A 5,665-nucleotide genomic window follows, 5' to 3' on the forward strand; every position below is an offset into this window, starting at 1 on the left:
GATCGAATCTCATTGGATGCCAAAAATGATTCATTATTTATTTGACTTGCAAGGCATAAAGACAAGCGACCCGAATCCGATCTGCATTTAGAGTACCGGAAATTCAGGTCCTATGCCCAAATCCCACTCCAGCTGTTTATTTGGCCGGAATGGCCCTTTCAGGCTCTCCATTAATGGGAATTTACAGAGTTTAATAAAAATTATGGCTTAGTTTCGAAGGAGTAGAAATGCAAATATGTAGAGTATAAATTCTTATATTTTGTATCATTTTTTAGGGTAAAATATAAAAATCTCCCCTGAAATTTCTTACAATCATACAAATTTTTCTTATAGTTTCATTTTAGTAAAAACCTCCCTGCTATTTTAAAAAAAATGACAAAAATCTCCCTTCTGTCAATAATCATGACGGAAAATGTTAAGCCCGTGATCAAATTTTTGCAAATAACTATTTTACCCTTTCCAAATACGCCTTGACGATTTCCATCTTAGCAAGCTGTTGGAACATTCTGCTATTGATCATCATATAGTCTCTCAGTGCACTGTAATTGCCTCTGAATGCTTCCAGCAGAGTCCGCAGATAAACGCCCTACGCCAGTGCAAGCACCATTATTCCCTCGGCCTCTTTCTTCTTTGCATAAGTTCTGCGTCTGCAACTTGTTGGCGAGCATAAAAAGATGCCTCTGCAATTGCTTTCTATGCCTCGGCCTCTTTCTACTTCTCGTACAGTACTTCTTCTTCTACCTTCTGTTTCCTATAAAACTCCCAGTTCACTTCTTGAACCTTATGTTACAAACAGATATGTATTTGGATGTTAATTCCTCAGAAATCATAGAAATTTCATCAAGAACAGTTGGATTTATTAAAAAAAAATGCAGAAGAGAATGATTGGAGTGATCGATAATGCTGTATACCTGGGTTTCATACTCCACACTGGCCTTACTCAGTAGCTCAGCCCTGAGCTTCTCTGTGCGGGTCAATGCGTTCATCCTCTCAACTTCTCTCTACAACTCAGCCTCTCGGATGGTCACCGCCTTTGCTGACTCCACTTTCGCCATCTAAGCCAGCCGAGTCCACCCCACTTTCTTTGTCGCCAACTCCACGTTGGCCTCTACAACATCGGCCTCCTTCTGGTTCTCATATATTCTCACATATGTCTTCACCTTAATCCCTTCCTTCTTCCCTTCTCCTTGCCTTTGGGTTGATATGATCCTCGTTTGCCCTTCACGAAGCTTTGCTCCGATCTCACCTTTCATCTTGGCCTCAGCCACATCGATCTTAGCCTAGTTGGTAGCCTCCATCTGAGTCTTCTGGCCAAGGTATGAGAAGTTCTCATGACCAGGCACGTCGACCAACTACTTAACATTGGTGTTGTAGATCAAAAGGCCGAACTGGTTGAGTTCTAGTTGAACTTTTTCGAACACTTTTTGCTTGAACTCCTTGGTTCCTCTGAAGATTTCCTCCATGGTCATCGACATTGCCAGAACTCGAGTCTCACCCTCGATGATCCCTTGAACAATCTCCTTAACGTGGCTAGAGAGATGGGATTGAAATTGTGGTTTTATCCATTTATGACTTGCCAGTTATATGTGCAGTATTTCCTTTTTTAGCCAGTCTGTTTTCCTCCTATAAGCCCTAGCAGTTTCTCTTCTGCAAGGATTGAAATTGATGATAAAGAACTCTATCCCCATGAGGCTACTATTGAGAATATTTATCATTACCTGCAACAATGGATCTTGTAAAAACTCGATTGTAGACTTGTGCTTGTGAAGGTGGAAAAGTTCCTAAACTCAGAGCTTTAACAAAAGACATATGGATTCAAGAGGGGCCTCGAGCCTTCTACAGAGGTGTTGTCCCATCTCTTCTTGTGATTATTCCTTATGCAGGAATGGACCTTGCTGCATATGAGACCTTGAAAGATATTCTCCATGATAGTGAACACCGCCTGGAGAACGAAGGGGAGCTTTTCTGCGCTTATAGCCTGTACTTCGAAGATAGTGCAAGATTTCCCCGGAAGGACCCATGCCTTCTTGGCGAGTTTGATGTCACGTATCTCGACGCTGGTGATCACTAAGTACTTCGACGGGCTTGCCACTTTATACATGGCTGTGGGCAAGTACCGTAAGAGACGCAGAAGAGACGCAGAAGAAGAAGAAGAAGAAAAAGAAGAGAGAGAGAGGGCCAAATTTGTATATTTATAACTAGTGGGGACCTGTGGATGGCACGGGTTTTCGTTACGAGAAGACGGTAAAGAGGTCTATGGGAAGGGAAAGACGACGATATGTCGACAGGCGTATTTTAATAAAAACATGCAAAAGAGTAAAATATGCATTTGGAAAGATTTAATCATCGGTGGCTTGCCACTTTATACATGGCTGTGGGCAAGTGCCGTAAGAGACGTCAGAAGAAGAAGAAGAAGAAGAAGAAGGAGAGAGAGAGAGAGAGATCGGATGTAAAAGGGGGCCAAATTTGTATATTTATAACCAGTGGGGACCTGTGGATGGCACGGGTTTTCCGTCATGATCATTGACGAAAGGAGGTTTTTTTAATTTTTTTTAAAATAGCAGGGAGGTTTTTGCTAAAATGGATGTTTTTTATGATTGTTAGATGGTTAAGGGGAGATTTTTGTATTTTACCCTATTTTTTATGTATTTGCACTGTACATATTTGTATTTGTACTCTTTCTAAATTGAGCCTAAATAACTAGTGGAAAAACCCCAAACACTGATACACCTAACCTTAATACTAATTTGATTTACAATTGGAATTAGAATCAAAAACCTTGAGAATTGGAATGGTCTATTCCTATAGTTTGCTTGGTTGACATGAATAGAAATGAAAATTGGAATCAACATGAATGTGATTTCATTCCCAAGGGGGGGAGGGAATATTTCCTCAAATTGGGGAATACCATTCCACTAAGAATGGAAATAAGATTCTAATTCTGCCCAACCAAACAGTTGGAATTAGAATAGCTTATTCCGATTCTGATTCTAGACTCCTATTCCTACAACCAGTTATTTAGTAATAGTAGTAGTAGTAGTAATTAATATAATAATAATAATAATAAAGAAGAGAAAGAAGAAGAAGATGAAGAAGATGATGATGATGATAAATAAATTAATAATTAATTAATAATAAAGTAACATTAAAATAATAAATTAATTATGATAAAATATTAATAAACTAATATAAAACTGAAATTTTTCTATTGATTCCAATTCACACTTCCAAATAAATCAAACAACAATGATTAGAAACGGACTCTGATTCCCACTTGAACTAAACAAGCATTGGGAATAGGTGATTCCAATTAATGATTCTTGGAAATTTTGGTTCTGATTCCAATTTCGATCCTGACTGCAAACCAAATGGACCCTTAGTTACTTATAAAAAAAATGGCTTAAAAGTTAAAAATAAGTCACATGTGGCGGAAAAATCTCTCTTTTATTTGGATTATTTTTCTTTTGAGTCTTTAAAACTGAATTATTGTATATGATATAATTGATATCTGAGATAGGTAGGAATGCACTTCTTTGCAATAATTGATATTAGATTTTGATGGTTCAGCCAGGGCTTTTAACATTTGAGTATCAATTCGTCATGTTCCCATTTAGGGGTGGCAATTTTTCACCCAACCCGCTGAACCCACCTAACACACCCAGTTTCTAACCCACCCATTTACTTGGCGGGTTGTGAGATCAACCCGTCATCCAATCCGCCCATTTAAATGGGTTGGGTTGGGTTGTGAATAACGGTTGGATTAACCCTTACAAACATTAGTATTAATTCCTTATCATTTTTTTTTATTTTCTTCATTTGAATTAAATAATTTATAATTAATGTATTAAGTTTCTATTAATTATTGATTAATTTAGTTTTATCTTGAATCAACACACTTCACCCAACATAAATCCAAATCAATTTGACTCAAGCCCGAACTAGTTCAACGCAGTCTGTCCCGGTCCAACATATACCGATCTGGGTCGACCCAAATCCGAAATAGATCTCGAACAGGATGGCTCGGTACCGCTTGCTTTGTCTGATTTGGGTCATTAGGTCCAATCATTATTCACAGAACCCGGCTCCACCCGATATAAGTTGATTCGGGCTGACCCGAATCCGAAACGAGTCAGACCAGATAGGGTCTGAACCCTAAACCACCCTGCTTGCTTTGTCTGGTTTGGATCATCCGGTTTAGTTCATAACTATTCAACCCGACCCGAATCCAGCTCGCTCTAATTTACTTCTTTTGACCTGCTTCGGGCCAATCGGTTCGGCCCCAAACCCATGCACAAATTTGATATGAGTTGACCCAAGTCAATCCACCATTGACTGAACCAGTCCGGCTTGGTCCGACCAAATTGAACTGGCCCGATTGGGGGTCTGGCCCAACCGAACTAAACCGGTACCATTCTGATCGGGTTTTGTCCGATCAAACTGAACCGGATCGGGTGGGGTCTAGCTCGACCGGATTGATCCGGATCTAAACGGTTCAACCACTCTTGAACTTGATGTGATCAAGGTTCAAAGTATCATTACGTATCGGCCGATACGTAACGATGCGTATCGTTTTGGGACCCTTCGATACCCCCTACAATGGGTGTATCAGGGGTCTGAGACCGACTCAGGGGATGGAGGGGTCCTACACCGGCTCCCCTGAACTAGTTTCGAAAAAAAAAAAGTAAAAAAACAAGTATCGAAACACCCCTACTGACGTATCGATATTTTGAACCTTACCTCGAAGACAATCCAATTAGATAGTTCAAGTTGGTTTGATTGCTTTGAACCTATGTGGTTTGTCAAATCCAAAGCCGAAACATATTTAAGTGGCTTTGCTGCTTGTATAATAATAACATGCATGTAATGTGATTTGAACCTTCACCACTTGTGTAAATAGCAACTACTATTACCACCACTAAGCTATGATTAACATATTTATTAAAAAGGAGTTAGTTTTTTGTTTTAAGTATATAAATATAAGATTAATAGGTTTGGGTTTTCGCCTCTATTCGAATTGCCACTACTAGTCCCATTCCCATATGGTTACTAATGGTTGAAGCGAACTCGGAAGGAGCCTCAAAGGAAGATCTTGGAATTGGGTTTTCGTCTCTATTCGAATTAGAATCTAGAAGTTAACTTTTCGTTTTTGTTTTCTTTTGGATTTTCTTTGGAGATGAATTTATGGTGACCTGTCAACACCCTAGTTGCTGTACTCCTTGTTTTTTATTAATAAAACTCTTTTATTTAGAGATAACTAGACTGCACTCCCCCTCAGAAATTTTATTTATTACCAGAAAAATAGTGTATAATGGTTCAGTATGGGCGTTAACCAAATTTACCAGATAAGTATTATCTTGTAATGGTTTGAGCATGGGATTGTAAGAATAAAGTGGTTTGGTATGAATTTGTAAGAGTCTGTACCAGTTGAGTATCAACGATAATGGTTTAATATAGGTTTGTGACAGTTGAGCATGGGTTGAGTATTGGTTTGAGGTAGTTGAGTATGAGTTTGAGTCTGTAACAGTTCGATCTGGGAAAGACTGCAAATTTCCTCAGTAGGCACCCCTTGAGTTGATTGAGAATCTAGCTGAAACTGAAATAGTCATCCTTCTGTCAAAATTGCAGCTTGGTTTTTTGAACAGAGAAGCAAAATTGGGGGAGCTTG

At 39.1% G+C, this 5,665-nt stretch overlaps 1 pseudogene across 1 annotated transcript; it reads right to left on the reverse strand.

The window, feature by feature from the left end:
* Positions 1-231: 231 nt before the first annotated feature.
* Positions 232-1,715, reverse strand: LOC148878789 (flotillin-like protein 4 pseudogene; annotated as a pseudogene). Its single transcript, XR_016108040.1, has 2 exons — positions 912-1,715; positions 232-780 (listed from the first exon to the last, which is right to left on the reverse strand). The product of XR_016108040.1 is annotated as a flotillin-like protein 4 pseudogene (transcript).
* Positions 1,716-5,665: the final 3,950 nt, after the last annotated feature.

This window comes from Nelumbo lutea, chromosome 1, assembly GCF_056320005.1.
Source record: "Nelumbo lutea isolate HS-2025 chromosome 1, American lotus-T2T, whole genome shotgun sequence".
Classification (NCBI taxonomy): Eukaryota; Viridiplantae; Streptophyta; class Magnoliopsida; order Proteales; family Nelumbonaceae; genus Nelumbo; species Nelumbo lutea.